This window comes from Vicugna pacos, unplaced genomic scaffold (assembly GCF_048564905.1).
Source record: "Vicugna pacos unplaced genomic scaffold, VicPac4 scaffold_66, whole genome shotgun sequence".
NCBI classification, from domain to species: Eukaryota; Metazoa; Chordata; class Mammalia; order Artiodactyla; family Camelidae; genus Vicugna; species Vicugna pacos.
In genome coordinates, this window is record NW_027328747.1 from 634,470 (window position 1) to 651,760 (window position 17,291).

Here is a 17,291-nt window from a genome sequence, read left to right on the forward strand (position 1 = left end):
CCACCTGATTTGTGGCCTCTTTCCAGTGGCCCCTCTGTTGGCTCTGGAGAACAATATATTGGAAATCAGAGTGGGTACGTGGAAACTTGACGACCCAGTATAGACACATGGTGCCAGAAAAAGCCCAGGACATCGCAGCATGGCAGCCCCCCATGCAAGGAACAGCAATTCTGGCTGTGGTGGACCAATGTGGGTAAAAATGCTTCATGGGGTGAAGACCTTGAAGAGTCCAAAAATGCATTGGCGTTGCTTCCTAAGGAATCCAGTGTTGGGTATTGTTTAATATGAGAGGGAGATGCTAACATTATCATCGTTATAGACAACATAGTTGTTGCAAATGTAATTGTTATAATTTTTCATTTTTTTTAATAATTATTATTTGTGACTTGCAAGAGCTTTTACAGAGGCAGTTGTTAAGAAGCATGGCCATTATACTGTTGCTGAAGTGTTAATTCAGTAGAAGCATGGTAATAGTATTAATAAGTACTCACTCCTTTGATCCTCACATGACTATAAATGTTACCCAGCAGTGCTTGTATAATGGAGATAGAAATCTATCTGTTTAAGAGTTTGTAGAACCTAAAATAAGAGCAGTCATTCCACCGTATTTTACCATATATTCCAGACTATCAGTTTAAAGTAGGAACTACCTGATGAGGCCATATAAACCCTTTGTGCATCCCCAATCATTCATTACCTTCCTGGTCCCCTGGGGCAGAGGTTCTTCCAGAAGGTGACCCCTTCTCTCCTCCCCACCCCACTCTTGGCCTTTGCTACCCACTGTTGGTCATTAGCTAAGCATCCTCATGTCCTGCATGTGTCTGAGCTGTGAAGGAACAGAACTCAGCTGTTTACAAACTTTATTGACTATGACCAGCATGAACAGTCTCTCTCCTTCCCTGCCCACACCCCCACAGTGCAACAGGGGGCTCACAACCACAGCGATTCCATGCCAGCCCATCAGGGAACTTTCTTCCCTAGAAATATTCTTACAACCAGGGCTGTTTCCTCCCTTACTTCACTGCCAGTTTCACTCCCAGGTTACAGTCCCCAACAAAAGGCTATCTCAGTTTGAATTCCTTAATCAAGTCACATTGACCCTGAGTACCTGGCATTTTCCTGTGAGCACTCATAGAAACAGAACAGGGCCTGGCAGTGGCTGTGGGCCAGGTTCCTGGGTGAGGGGACTTGTTGGGCCCTTCAGGTTCTGGAGTCTGGCCCGAGCTTAGATCCCAGCATTGCATCTCCACATCTGCATGATTTTGGGCCAGGCTTCAACAGTTCAGAGCTTCATCTTATCACCTGCAAACAAAATAAATCCCTGCTGCATATTTTAAGACTGTTATTTACCACAAAGGGTGCTTAGGGAAGTCAGTGAGTCAATGCATGGAAGTCACACAACCTGGTCCTCAGGGAATGTTAGTTATCTATATTATGCACCATCGATAAAATTGGGGCTGCACAGACTTGGCCAGGTATCAAAGCTACAGGCACAAGAATTTGACAATGTGTCACTGTCTGGATCATAGTCACAATTTTACACAGTAGAACAAGCTACCTGGGACCACCCAGCTGTCAGCCCACCCGACTCCCCACCCCAAGAACCCTCAATTTATCTGATTTGCTTGCTACCCCTACTTTTTGGAGAAAGTTGGCAAATCACACACAGTCAATGTCTGCTAGGTTACGTCCATTCCCATTCACTCAAATTGCCCCATTTTCAGTATCCACTGTGCTGCAAAACATAGACTAATATTCAGAACATGACAGCAAGGCCTTTCCCGTTCCACAGTCAGAGAAGTGTGAATCTGTCATGTTTAATATGCCATATGACACTAAGCAAGGCAGGAAAACAGGCTCCTGTGCTTTAAGGAAATTTTTAGCAATGACGTTTGAAACTAAAAGTGTTTTTGTTTGACCTTCAGCTAACCAGAAAATTCAATTGACTCCTATTACCCATTACTCAGGTGTCCTGGTTTGATTGTTTTAGGCACTTTTTCCTCATCTCCCCAGCATGACTTTGCTCCAACAGCACAGATGGAGTGTCTCCAAGGCTGCTCCGTGTGCATGGGCGTGTGTATACACACATGTGCACCCACTGATCGGTGTCACTGATTCATATCCAGGAGTTGTTCTGTCTTATAAATCAAGCATTGCTTTATTATATCCTAGAAATCATTGATTGAACTATAGACCATCCTCTTGCCCACATTAGGAAGTGACATCTTCCAAGACGCAGATCCTGTGTGCTTGTATATATGTATAAGTAAGAATTAAATATGTATGTCATCCCTTCACATGTTTAATTTGTGCCTTCCCAATTGAATGTGCACAGTAAAGGCTAACTTCCCATAACAGGAGTACTTTTTGGAAGAAAGAAGAAAAGAATTAGCCACCAGGGAGAAGACAGGACATCAAGCAGGAGTTTGGTATAAAATCATTTATTCTAAAGCTGCTCTGGCTCAATAAATATGTGGAACTGACATTATTGTATCATGCCAGAGCATCTGCTATTGAAGACCGATTTTAATTTACTTTGATATAAGTGGAAAATTGTGTCGGAACAGCATGGGAAATGAAGCACACTGCATCTATGTGTACTCCTGAAGTGTGTCTCAGAGCTGCTTAGTTTTGAGGAAAAGTATCTTGTCTGGAGACAATAGAATTATTTTCATTGTTGGAATTTTTGTAGCTTCCAGAAACACATCTGCAGGTGATTCTGTAAAAGTCTAGAGTTGACTTAGATAGCAGGAAATTTTAGCCTATTGAAATCAGGAGAAGTGAAATATTTTTGCCCATCACCACCACCACCACCACCACCACCACCAGGCAAGCACGTGTACACCCAGAGAGATTTCACATCAGAGGGAATGACAAAGCTGGTTCTGTTACCGAGGCCGAACTTGTTCTGCTCGCTGCACAACAGTGATAAATAAATAAATCAGGAGACAAGGTTTTGGGGCAAGGAATAGTAACTTTATTCAGAAAGCTGGCAGAACAAGAAGATGGGGGACTAATGTCCTGGAGAATCATCTTGCCCAAGTCAGAATTCAGGCTCCTTTTAAACTAAAAAGGGGAGGGGGTGTGGTTGGCTGTGCAAACTTCTTGCTGCAGGCATTCTTTGTTCTTGCAGCCGTCCATGTGGGTCAGGCTATGGTGTCCCTGTAAACCTCCAACAAAACAAAGGTTATTCTCTATTTTGCAACTTGCCATCTCCACATAAGTGCAGAAGTGCTAACATCCTTAAAGGTCAGAGCCCCGAGAATAGGCTTTCCTGTAGGTTTTAGGCTAAAGGCAATGTTGTTTTACAAAAGGTGCAGAGCCAGCAAGATTAAGCCTGGAAAACAGGGCACAGTGCTTCAAACTGAAGGAACAGATCCAATATGGCATCAGATTTGTTCTCTATTACAGTTCTAACTAGGGAAAATTTTGCAGTAGAAAATCCCCTCAGTTGTTTTTCTTGCTTTGCCTGAGATCTTGTTTGTTGGCTTGTGGTCTCATGGTGTCTAAACCGTATGTTCAGATGAATACTATTAAAATCATATGGTGCAGAAAAGATATCTGTTCTGCTTCAAAAAATGACTGAAACATTTAGCTTTGTTTATTCCCACAAAATTTGGATTCAATCTATTCTCGACTTTCTTCTTCCTTCAAACCAGTATTTTACTGGAGGGTTTAAAGCCCAAATTAAAGAATTTTGGAGAACACCCATGTAATTCATAAGAGCTTTACATCCGAATTTAAGATCAACCAATATTTATACCTTTAATCAAGGAATACAATAAAGTTTGTTAGTCGATCATTTATGACGTTTTTAACTTTGTCCATGTAATCACTTGAGAGGCTTAGACACTTGATCTAACAAACAGGTATCATTGCTTGACTCTGTGAATGAAAGAATCCCAGTATAGTTTACTGCAAGTATATTTTATTAAAAATAATAAAGAATCCTTGCTCTCTAATAAAGCAACAGACAGAAGCACATACTGAGTGTTTAAAATAAATCAGACTACGGGTTAACTTATCTAAACAAGTCAAGATAGTATAGGGAAAAAAGTATGAACTTGAAGGAAAATACATATTGTGCAATTAATATCCTATTTTTAAGAAGCAAATGATTAAAAAAACAATTTTTAAATCATTTATTTACAAAGGAGTTATATAAAACCAACTTATTTTCATAAGGGTTACATAAATAAAAGGGCTATCTAAATCTACATTATTAAAGAATAAATTATACCAAAAAGATTTCAAAGGTTGATGGATTTCCGTGATATTTATAATTTTTGAAAATATAACTTACATATAACATATCCAAGCAGCTCTTGAATTATCCACAGTAACCTAGTCTACAGTTATATTTATGGAACATAAAAAATGTAATAGGCAAGGTACAGGCCATTGCTTTTGAACTGCCACTGGAATTCTGGAAATTCCCTTAGGTTACAAACCAAAAGCAAAGTAACAATTCTGCTTTAAAGAACTTGCTCAAAGACTTTAAGACATTCACTATATATATCCAGTAACAGGAAAGATTTAAGATTTCTGAACTTTAAAAAAAAGAAATCAATGCTGAAAATGAAATTCTCTCATGTCTGCTGACAATAGCTATAAAGACACTAAATTAATGCTCCCTTTATTGTTTTCTTACAACCATAGGCAATGATTATCGATTTCACATTCTCTATGAGCTAGATGAACGAACGCCTATAAACATGCTCAATTCTGAGAGTTGAATGTGCGTGAAAGCCATCAATCAACAAGCATGTTGAGAACACAGGGTTACTTTTAAGTGGGAAACTACATTACATACATATATATGTAGAGGTACTAGCTCTAACTCACAATTAGAGTGAAAACTGCATAAACTTTGAAACGGCACTATTAAATAAACTGAGAAACGAGAGTGTTTCTATTGCTAACTATTCCCTTTATACTACGTGAATAACGTCACTACATATGCTCAATTCTGTGAGATAAGTGTGTGTGAAAGCCGTCATTTACCTAGCATGAAGGGAACACAAAGTTTATTTTAAGTTGCCAACCCCACCCCATACATATATATGGGGAGGTACAAGTTCCAAACCGGATTTACAGTGACAACTGCAGGAACTTCAAACGGGCACTAGGAAACAGACTGAGAAACCAAAGTAAGTGTTTCTCCTGCAACCCGTTCCCTTTCTGTTAGATGAACGAAAGTCTCTCCACATGCTCATTTCGGAGAGACAACTGTGTGTGAAAGCGGTCCTTCAACTAGCTTGAAGGGAACACAAAGTTTCTTTTCAGTTGCCAACTTCACTCCATACATATATATGGGGAGGTACAAGCTCCAACTCGGTTTTACAGTGAAAACGGCAGGCACTTAAAACCGGCACTAGGAAACAGACAGAGAAACCAGAGTAAGGGTTTCTCCTGCAACCCGTTCCCTTTGTGCTGGATGAACGAACGTCTCTCCACATGCTCAGTTCTGAGAGATAAGTGTGTGTGAAAGCCGTCCTTCACCTAGCTTGAAGGGAACACAAAGTTTCTTTTCAGTTGCCAACTCCACTCCATACATATATATGGGGAGGTACAAGCTCCAACTCGGTTTTACAGTGAAAACTGCAGGAACTTCAAACCGGCACTAGGAAACATACTGAGAAACCAGAGTAAGGGTTTCTCCTGCAACCCGTTCCCATTGTGCTGGATGAACGAACGTCTCTCCACATGCTCAGTTCTGAGAGATAAGTGTGTGTGAAAGCCGTCCTTCACCTAGCTTGAAGGGAACACAAAGTTTCTTTTCATTGGCAAACTCCACTCCATACATATATATGGGGAGGTACAAGCTCCAACTCGGGTTTACAGTGAAAACGGCAGGCACTTCAAACCGGCACTAGGAAACAGACTGAGAAACCAGAGTAAGGGTTTCTCCTTCAAACAGTTCCCGTTGTGCTGCATGAACGAACGTCTCTACACATGCTCATTTCTCAGAGATAAGTGTGTGTGAAAGCCGTCCTTCACCTAGCTTGAAGGGAACATAAAGTTTCTTTTCAGTTGCAAACTCCACTCCATACATATATATGGTTAGGTACAAGCTCCAACTCGGTTTTACAGTGAAAACGGCAGGCACTTCAAACCGGCACTAGGAAACAGACTGAGAAACCAGAGTAAGGGTTTCTACTTCAACCCGTTCCCGTTGTGCTGCATGAACGAACGTCTCTCCACATGCTCAGTTCTGAGAGATAAGTGTGTGTGAAAGCCGCACTTCACCTAGCTTGAAGGGAACACAAAGTTTCTTTTCAGTTGCAAACTCCACTCCATACATATATATGGGGATGTAGAAGCTGTAACCCGGTTTTACAGTGAAAACGGCAGGCACTTCAAACCAGCACTAGGAAACAGACTGAGAAACCACAGTAAGGGTATCTCCTGCAACCCGTTCCCTTTGTGCTGGATGAACGAACGTCTCTCCACATGCTCAGTTCTGAGAGATAAGTGTGTGTGAAAGCCGTCCTTCACCTAGCTTGAAGGGAACACAAAGTTTCTTTTCAGTGGCAAAATCCACTCCATACATATATATGGGGAGGAAGAAGCTGAAACTCGGTTTTACAGTGAAAACGGCAGGCACTTCAAACCGGCACTAGGAAACAGACTGAGAACCCAGTGTAAGGGTTTCCCCTGCAACCCGTTCCCATTGTGCTGGATGAATGAACGTCTCTCCACATGCTCAGTTCTGAGAGATAAGTGTGTTTGAAAGCCGTCCTTCACCTAGCTTGAAGGGAACACAAAGTTTCTTTTCAGTTTCCAACTCCACTCCATACATATATATGGGGAGGTACAAGCTCCAACTCGGTTTTACAGTGAAAACGGCAGGCACTTCAAACCGGCATTAGGAAACAGACTGAGAAACCAGAGTAAGGGTTTCTCCTGCAACCCGTTCCCTTTGTGCTGGATGAACGAACGTCTCTCCACATGCTCAGTTCTGAGAGATAAGTGTGTATGAATGCCGTCCTTCACCTAGCTTGAAGGGAACACAATGTTTCTTTTCAGTTGCCAACTCCACTCCATACATAAATATGGGGAGGTACAATCTCCAACTCGGTTTTACAGTGACAAATGCAGGAACTTCAAACCGGCACTAGGAAACAGACTGAGAAACCACAGTAAGTGTTTCTCCTGCAACCCGTTCCATTTGTGCTAGATGAACGAACGTCTCTCCACATGCTCAGTTCTGAGAGATAAATGTGTGTGAAAGCCGTCCTTCACATAGCTTGAAGGGAACACAAAGTTTCTTTTCAGTTGCCAACCCCACTCCATACATATATATGGGGAGGTACAAGCTCCAACTCGGTTTTACAGTGAAAACGGCAGGCAATTCAAACCGGCACTAGGAAACAGACTGAGAAACCAGAGTAAGGGTTTCTCCTGCAACCCGTTCCCATTGTGCTGGATGAACGAACGTCTCTCCACATGCTCAGTTCTGAGAGATAAGTGTGTGTGAAAGCCGTCCTTCACCTAGCTTGAAGGGAACACAAAGTTTCTTTTCAGTTGCCAAATTCACTCCATACATATATATGGGGAGGTACAAGCTCCAAATCGGTTTTACAGTGAAAAAGGCAGGCACTTCAAACCGGCACAAGGAAACAGACTGAGAAACCAGAGTAAGGGTTTCTACTTCAACCCGTTCCATTTGTGCTGCATGAACGAACGTCTCTCCACATGCTCAGTTCTGAGAGATAAGTGTGTGTGAATGCCGTCCTTCACATAGCTTGAAGGGAACACAAAGTTTCTTTTCAGTTGCAAACTCCACTCAGTACATATATAAGGGGAGGAAGAATCTGCAACTCTGTTTTACAGTGAAAACGGCAGGCACTTCAAACCGGCACTAGGAAACAGTCTGAGAAACCAGAGTAAGGTTTTCTCCTGCAACCAGTTCCCTTTGTGCTGGATGAACGAACGTCTCTCCACATGCTCAGTTCTGAGAGATAAGTGTGTGTGAAAGCCGTCTTTCACCTAGCTTGAAGGGAACACAAAGTTTCTTTTCAGTTGCAAACTCCACTACATACATATATGTGGGGAGGTAGAAGCTGTAACCCGGTTTTACAGCGAAAACGGCAGGCACTTCAAACCGGCACTAGGAAACAGACTGAGAAACCAGAGTAAGGGTTTCTCCTGCAACCCGTTCCCTTTGTGCTGGATGAACGAACGTCTCTCCACATGCTCAGTTCTGAGAGATAAGTGTGTGTGAAAGCCGTCCTTCACCTAGCTTGAAGGGAACACAAAGTTTCTTTTCAGTTGCAAACTCCACTCCATACATATATATGGGGAGGTACAAGCTCCAACTCGGTTTTACAGTGAAAACGGCAGGCACTTCAAACCGGCACTAGGAAACAGACTGAGAAACCAGAGTAAGGGTTTCTCCTTCAACCCGTTCCCTTTGTGCTGGATGAACGAACGTCTCTCCACATGCTCAGTTCTGAGATATAAGTGTGTGTGAAAGCCGTCCTTCACCTATCTTGAAGGGAACACAAAGTTTCTTTTCAGTTGCAAACTCCACTCCATACATATATATGGGGAGGAAGAAGCTGAAACTCGGTTTTACAGTGAAAACGGCAGGCACTTCAAACCGCCACTAAGAAACAGACTGAGAAACCAGAGTAAGGGTTTCTCCTGCAACCCGTTCCCTTTGTGCTGGATGAACGAACGTCTCTCCACATGCTCAGTTCTGAGAGATAAGTGTGTGTGAAAGCGTTCCTTCACCTAGCTTGAAGGGAACACAAAGTTTCTTTTCAGTTGCAAACTCCACTCCATACATATATATGGGGAGGTACAAGCTCCAAATCGGTTTTACTGTGACAACTGCAGGAAATTCAAACCGGCACTAGGAAACAGACTGAGAAACCACAGTAAGTGTTTCTCCTGCAACCCGTTCCCTTTGTGCTGGATGATCGAACGTCTCTCCATATGCTCAGTTCTGAGATATATGTGTGTGTGAAAGCCGTCCTTCACCTAGCTTGAAGGGAACACAAAGTTTCTTTTCAGTTGCAAACTCCACTCCATACATAGATATGGGGAGCTAGAAGCTGTAACCCGGTTTTACAGTGAAAAAGGCAGGCACTTCAAACCGGCACTAGGAAACAGACTGAGAAACCAGAGTATGGGTTTCTCCTGCAAACCGTTCCCTTTGTGCTGGATGAACGAACGTCTCTCCACATGCTCAGTTCTGAGAGATAAGTGTGTGTGAAAGCCGTGCTTCACCTAGCTTGAAGGGAACACAAAGTTTCTTTTCAGTGACAAACTCCACTCCATACATATATATGGGGAGGTACAAGCTCCAACTCGGTTTTACAGTGAAAACGGCAGGCACTTCAAACCGGCACTAGGAAACAGACTGAGAACCCAGAGTAAGGGTTTCTCCTGCAACCCGTTCCCTTTGTGCTGGATGAACGAAAGTCTCTCCACATGCTCAGTTCTGAGAGATAAGTGTGTGTGAAAGCCGACCTTCACCTAGCTTGAAGGGAACACAAAGTTTCTTTTCAGTGGTAAACTCCACTCCATACATATATATGGGGAGGTAGAAGCTGCAAATCGGTTTTACAGTAAAAACGGCAGGCACTTCAAACCGGCACTAGGAAACAGACTGAGAAACCAGAGTAAGGGTTTCTCCTGCAACCCGTTCCCTTTGTGCTGGATGAACGAACGTCTCTCCATATGCTCAGTTCTGAGAGTTAAGTGTGTGTGAAAGCCGTCCTTCACCTAGCTTGAAGGGAACACAAAGTTTCTTTTCAGTTACAAACTCCACTCCATACATAGATATGGGGAGGTACAAGCTCCAACTCGGTTTTACAATAAAAACGGCAGGCACTTCAAACCGGCACTAGGAAACAGACTGAGAAACCAGAGTAAGGGTTTCTCCTGCAACCCGTTCCCTTTGTGCTGGATGAACGAACGTCTCTCCACATGCTCAGTTCTGAGAGATAAGTGTGTGTGAAAGCCGTCCTTCACCTAGCTTGAAGGGAACACAAAGTTTCTTTTCAGTTGCAAACTCCACTCCATACATATATATAGGGGAGGTAGAAGCTGTAACCCGGTTTTACAGTGAAAACGGCAGGCACTTCAAACCGGCACTAGGAAACAGACTGAGAAACCAGAGTAAGGGTTTCTCCTGCAACCCGTTCCCTTTGTGCTGGATGAACGAACGTCTCTCCACATGCTCAGTTCTGAGAGATATGTGTGTGTGAAAGCCGTCTTTCACCTAGCTTGAAGGGAACACAAAGTTTCTTTTCAGTTGCAAACCCCACTCCATACATATATATGGGGAGGTACAAGCTCCTACTCGGTTTTACAGTGAAAATCGTAGGCACTTCAAACCGGCACTAGGAAACAGACTGAGAAACCAGAGTAAGGGTTTCTCCTGCAACCCGTTCCCTTTGTGCTGGATGAACGAACGTCTCTCCACATGCTCAGTTCTGAGAGATAAGTGTGTGTGAAAGCCGTCCTTCACCTAGCTTGAAGGGAACAAAAAGTTTCTTTTCAGTGGCAAACTCCACTCCATAAATATATATGGGGAGGTAGAAGCTGCAACTCGGTTTTACAGTAAAAACGGCAGGCACTTCAAACCGGCACTTGGAAACAGACTGAGAAACCAGAGTAAGGGTTTCTCCTGCAACCCGTTCCCTTTGTGCTGGATGAACGAACGTCTCTCCACATGCTCAGTTCTGAGAGTTAAGTGTGTGTGAAAGCCGTCCTTCACCTAGCTTGAAGGGAACACAAAGTTTCTTTTCAGTTGCAAACCCCACTCCATACATAGATATGGGGAGGTACAAGCTCCAACTCGGTTTTACAGTAAAAACGGCAGGCACTTCAAACCGGCACTAGGAAACAGACTGAGAAACCAGAGTAAGGGTTTCTCCTGCAACCCGTTCCCTTTGTGCTGGATGAATGAACGTCTCTCCACATGCTCAGTTCTGAGAGATAAGTGTGTGTGAAAGCCGTCCTTCACCTAGCTTGAAGGGAACACAAAGTTTCTTTTCAGTTGCAAACTCCACTCCATACATATATATGGGGAGGTAGAAGCTGTAACCCGGTTTTACAGGGAAAACGGCAGGCACTTCAAACCGGCACTAGGAAACAGACTGAGAAACCAGAGTAAGGGTTTCTCCTGCAACCCGTTCCCTTTGTGCTGGATGAACGAACGTCTCTCCACATGCTCAGTTCTGAGAGATAAGTGTGTGTGAAAGCCGTCCTTCACCTAGCTTGAAGGGAACACAAAGTTTCTTTTCAGTGGCAAAATCCACTCCATACATATATATGGGAGGTACAAGCTCCAACTCGGTTTTACAATGAAAACGGCAGGCACTTCAAACCGGCATTAGGAAACAGACTGAGAAACCAGAGTAAGGGTTTCTCCTGCAACCCGTTCCCTTTGTGCTGTATGAACGAACGTCTCTCCACATGCTCAGTTCTGAGAGATAAGTGTGTGTGAAAGCCGTCCTTCACCTAGCTTGAAGGGAACACAAAGTTTCTTTTCAGTGGCAAACTCCATTCCATACATATATATGGGGAGGAACAAGCTCCAACTCGGTTTTACAGTGAAAAAGGCAGGCACTTCAAACCGGCACTAGGAAACAGACTGAGAAACCAGACTAAGTGTTTCTCCTGCAACCCGTTCCCTTTGTGCTGGATGAAAGAACTTCTCTCCACATGCTCAAATCTGAGAGATAAGTGTGTGTGAAAGCCGTCCTTCACCTAGCTTGAAGGGAACACAAACTTTCTTTTCAGTTGCAAACTCCACTCCATACATATATATGGGGAAGTACAAGCTCCAACTCGGTTTTACAGAGAAAACGGCAGGCAGTTCAAACCGGCACTAGGAAACAGACTGAGAAATCAGAGTAAGTGTTTCTCCTGCAGCCCGTTCCCTTTGTGCTGGATGAACGAACGTCTCTCCACATGCTCAGTTCTGAGAGATAAGTGTGTGTGAAAGCCGTCCTTCACCTAGCTTGAAGGGAACACAAAATTTCTTTACAGTGGCAAAATCCACTCCATACATATAGATGGGAAGGTAGAAGCTGCAACTCGAATTTACAGCGAAAACGGCAGGCACTTCAAACCGGCACTAGGAAACAGACTGAGAACCTAGAGTAACGGTTTCTCCTGCAACCCGTTCCATTTGTGCTGGATGAACGAACGTCTCTCCACATGCTCAGTTCTGAGAGATAAGTGTGTGTGAAAGCAGTCCTTCACCTAGATTGAAGGGAACACAAAGTTTCTTTTCAGTTGCAAACTCCACTCCATACATATATATGGGGAGGTACAAGCTCCAACTCGGTTTTACAGTGAAAACGGCAGCTTCAAACCGGCACTAGGAAACAGACTGAGGAACCGGAGTAAGGGTTTCTCCTGCAAACCGTTCCTTTTGTGCTGGATGAACGAACGTCTCTCCAGTGATCAGTTCTGAGAGATATGTGTGTGTGAAGGCCGTTCTTCACCTAGCTTGAATGGAACACAAAGTTTCTTTTCAGTTGCAAACTCCACTCCATACATATATATGGGGAGGTACAAGCTCCAACTCGGTTTTACAGTGAAAACGGCAGGCACTTCAAACCGGCACTGGGAAACATACTGAGAACCCAGAGTAAGGGTTTCACCTGCAACCCTTTCCATTTATGCTGGATGAACGAACGTCTCTCCATATGCTCAGTTCTGAGAGATAAGTGTGTGTGAAAGCCGTCCTTCACCTAGCTTGAAGGGAACACAAAGTTTCTTTTCAGTGACAAACACCACTCCATACATATATATGAGGAGTTACAAGCTCCAACTCGGTTTTACAGTGACAACTGCAGGAACTTCAAACCGGCACTAGGAAACAGACTGAGAAACCAGAGTAAGGGTTTCTCCTGCAACCCGTTCCCATTGTGCTGGATGAACGAACGTCTCTCCACATGCTCAGTTCTGAGAGATAAGTGTGTGTGAAAGCCGTCCTTCACCTAGCTTGAAGGGAACACAAAGTTTCTTTTCAGTGGCAAACTCCACTCCATACATATATATGGGGAGGAAAAAGCTCCAACTCGTTTTACAATGAAAACGGCAGGCACTTCAAACCGGCACTAGGAAACAGACTGAGAACCCAAAGTAAGGGTTTCTCCTGCAACCCGTTCCCTTTGTGCTGGATGAACGAACGTCTCTCCACATGCTCAGTTCTGAGAGATAAGTGTGTGTGAAAGCCGTCCTTCACCTAGCTTGAAGGGAACACAAAGTTTCTTTTCAGTTTCCAACTCCACTCCATACATATATATGGGGAGGTAAAAGCTCCAACTCGGTTTTACAGTGAAAACGGCAGGCAGTTCAAACCGGCACTAGGAAACAGACTGAGAAACCACAGTAAGTGTTTATTCTGCAACCCGTTCCCTTTGTGCTAGATGAACGAACGTCTCTCCACATGCTCAGGTCTGAGAAATAAGTGTGTGTGAAAGCCGTCCTTCACCTAGCTTGAAGGGAACACAACGTTTCTTTTCAGTTGCCAAATCCACTCCATACATATATATGGGGAGGTACAAGCTCCAAATCGGTTTCACAGTGACAAATACAGGAACTTCAAACCGGCACTAGGAAACAGACTGAGTAACCACAGTAAGTGTTTCTCCTGCAACCCGTTCCATTTGTGCTAGATGAACGAACGTCTCTCGTCATGCTCAGTTCTGTGAGACAAGTGCGTGTGAAAGCCGTCCTTCAACTAGCTTGAAGGGAACACAAAGTTTCTTTTCAGTTGCCAACTCCACTCCATACATATATATGGGGAGGTACAATCTCCAACTCGGTTTTACAGTGAAAACTGCAGGAACTTCAAAGCGGCACTAGGAAACAGACTGAGAAACCACAGTAAGTGTTTCTCCTGCAACCCGTTCCCTTTGTGCTAGATGAACGAACGTCTCTCCACATGCTCAGTTCTGAGAGATAAGTGTGTGTGAAAGCCGTCCTTCACCTAGCTTGAATGGAACACAAAGTTTCTTTTCAGTTGCCAACTCCACTCCATACATATATAGGGGAGGTCCAAGCTCCAACTCGGTTTTACAGTGAAAACTGCAGGAACTTCAAACCGGCACTAGGAAACAGACTGAGAAACCACAGTAAGTGTTTCTCCTGCAACCCGTTCCCTTTATGCTAGATGAATGAACGTCTCTCCACATGCTCAGTTCTGAGAGACAAGTGTGTGTGAAAGCCGTCCTTCACCTAGCTTGAAGGGAACACAAAGTTTCTTTTCAGTTGCCAACACCACTCCATACATATATATGGGGAGGTACAAGCTCCAACTCGGTTTTACAGTGAAAGCTGCAGGAACTTCAAACTGACACTAGGAAACAGACTAAGAAACCACAGTAAGTGTTTCTCCTGCAACCCGTTCCCTTTATGCTAGATGAATGAACGTCTCTCCACATGCTCAGTTCTGAGAGATATGTGTGTGTGAATGCCGTCCTTCACCTAGCTTGAAGGGAACACAAAGTTTCTTTTCAGTTGCCAACTCCACTCCATACATATATATGGGGAGGTACAAGCTCCAACTCGGTTTTACAGTGAAAACTGCAGGAACTTCAAACCGGCACTAGGAAACAGACTGAGAAACCACAGTAAGTGTTTCTCCTGCAACCCGTTCCCTTTGTGCTAGATGAACGAACGTCTCTCCACATGCTCAGTTCTGAGAGATAATTGTGTGTGAAAGCCGTCCTTCACCTAGCTTGAAGGGAACACAAAGTTTCTTTTCAGTTGCCAACTCCACTCCATACATATAAATGGGGATGTACAAGCTCCAACTCGGTTTTACAGTGAAAAATGCAGGAACTTCAAACCGGCACTAGGAAACAGACTGAGAAACCACAGTAAGTGTTTCCCCTGCAACACGTTCCCTTTGTGCTACATGAACGAACGTCTCTCCACATGCTCAGTTCTGAGAGATAAGTGTGTGTGAAAGCCGTCCTTCACCTAGCTTGAAGGGAACACAAAGTTTCTTTTCAGTTGCCAACTCCACTCCATACATATATATGGGGAGGTACAAGCTCCAACTCGGTTTTACAGTGAAAACTGCAGGAACTTCAAACTGGCACTAGGAAACATACTGAGAAACCAGAGTAAGGGTTTCTCCTGCAACCCGTTCCCTTTGTGCTAGATGAACGAACGTCTCTCCACATGCTCAGTTCTGAGAGACAAGTGTGTGTGAAAGCCGTCCTTCACCTAGCTTGAAGGGAACACAAAGTTTCTTTTCAGTTGCCAACTCCACTCCATACATATATATGGGGAGGTACAAGCTCCAACTCGGTTTTACAGTGAAAACTGCAGGAACTTCAAACCGGCACTAGGAAACAGACTGAGAAACCACAGTAAGTGTTTCTCCTGCAACACGTTCCCTTTGTGCTAGATGAATGAACGTCTCTCCACATGCTCAGTTCTGAGAGATAAGTGTGTGTGAAAGCCGTCCTTCACCTAGCTTGAAGGGAACACAAAGTTTCTTTTCAGTTGCCAACTCCACTCCATACATATATATGGGGAGGTACAAGCTCCAACTCGGTTTTACAGTGAAAACTGCAGGCACTTCAAACCGGCACTAGGAAACAGACTGAGAAACCACAGTAAGTGTTTCTCCTGCAACCCGTTCCCTTTGTGCTAGATGAACGAACGTCTATCCACATGCTCAGTTCTGAGAGATAAGTGTGTGTGAAAGCCGTCCTTCACCTAGCTTGAAGGGAACACAAAGTTTCTTTTCAGTTGCCAACTCCACTCCATACATATATATGGGGAGGTACAAGCTCCAACTCGGTTTTACAGTGAAAACTGCAGGCACTTCAAACCGGCACTAGGAAACAGACTGAGAAACCACAGTAAGTGTTTCTCCTGCAACCCGTTCCCTTTGTGCTAGATGAACGAACGTCTCTCCACATGCTCAGTTCTGAGAGATAAGTGTGTGTGAAAGCAGTCCTTCACCTAGCTTGAAGGGAACACAAAGTTTCTTTTCAGTTGCCAACTCCACTCCATACATATATATGGGGAGGTACAAGCTCCAACTCGGTTTTACAGTGAAAACTGCAGGAACTTCAAACCGGCACTAGGAAACAGACTGAGAAACCACAGTAAGTGTTTCTCCTGCAACCCGTTCCCTTTGTGCTAGATGAACGAACGTCTATCCACATGCTCAGTTCTGAGAGATAAGTGTGTGTGAAAGCCGTCCTTCACCTAGCTTGAAGGGAACACAAAGTTTCTTTTCAGTTGCCAAATCCACTCCATACATATATATGGGGAGGTACAAGCTCCAATTCGGTTTTACAGTGAAAACTGCAGGAACTTCAAACCGGCACTAGGAAACAGACTGAGAAACCAGAGTAAGTGTTTCTCCTGCAACCCGTTCCCTTTGTGCTAGATGAACGAACGTCTCTCCACATGCTCAGGTCTGAGAGATAAGTGTGTGTGAAAGCCGTCCTTCACCTAGCTTGAAGGGAACACAAAGTTTCTTTTCAGTTGCCAACTCCACTCCATACATATATATGGGGAGGTACAAGCTCCAACTCGGTTTTACAGTGAAAACTGCAGGAACTTCAAACCGGCACTAGGAAACAGACTGAGAAACCACAGTATGTGTTTCTCCTGCAACACGTTCCCTTTGTGCTAGATGAACGAACGTCTCTCCACATGCTCAGTTCTGAGAGATAAGTGTGTGTGAAAGCCGTCCTTCACCTAGCTTGAAGGGAACACAAAGTTTCTTTTCAGTTGCCAACTCCACTCCATACATATATATGGGGAGGTACAAGCTCCAACTCGGTTTTACAGTGAAAACTGCAGGAACTTCAAACTGGCACTAGGAAACAGACTGAGAAACCACAGTAAGTGTTTCTCCTGCAACACGTTCCCTTTGTGCTAGATGAACGAACGTCTCTCCACATGCTCAGTTCTGAGAGACAAGTGTGTTTGAAAGCCGTCCTTCACCTAGCTTGAAGGGAACACAAAGTTTCTTTTCAGTTGCCAACTCCAATCCATACATATATATGGGGAGGTTCAAGCTCCAACTCGGTTTTACAGTGAAAACTGCAGGAACTTCAAACCGGCACTAGGAAACAGACTGAGAAACCACAGTAAGTGTATCTCCTGCAACCCGTTCCCTTTGTGCTAGATGAACGAACGTCTCTCCACATGCGCAGTTCTGAGAGACAAGTGTGTGTGAAAGCCGTCCTTCACCTAGCTTGAAGGGAACACAAAGTTTCTTTTCAGTTGCCAACTCCACTCCATACATATATATGGGGAGGTACAAGCTCCAACTCGGTTTTACA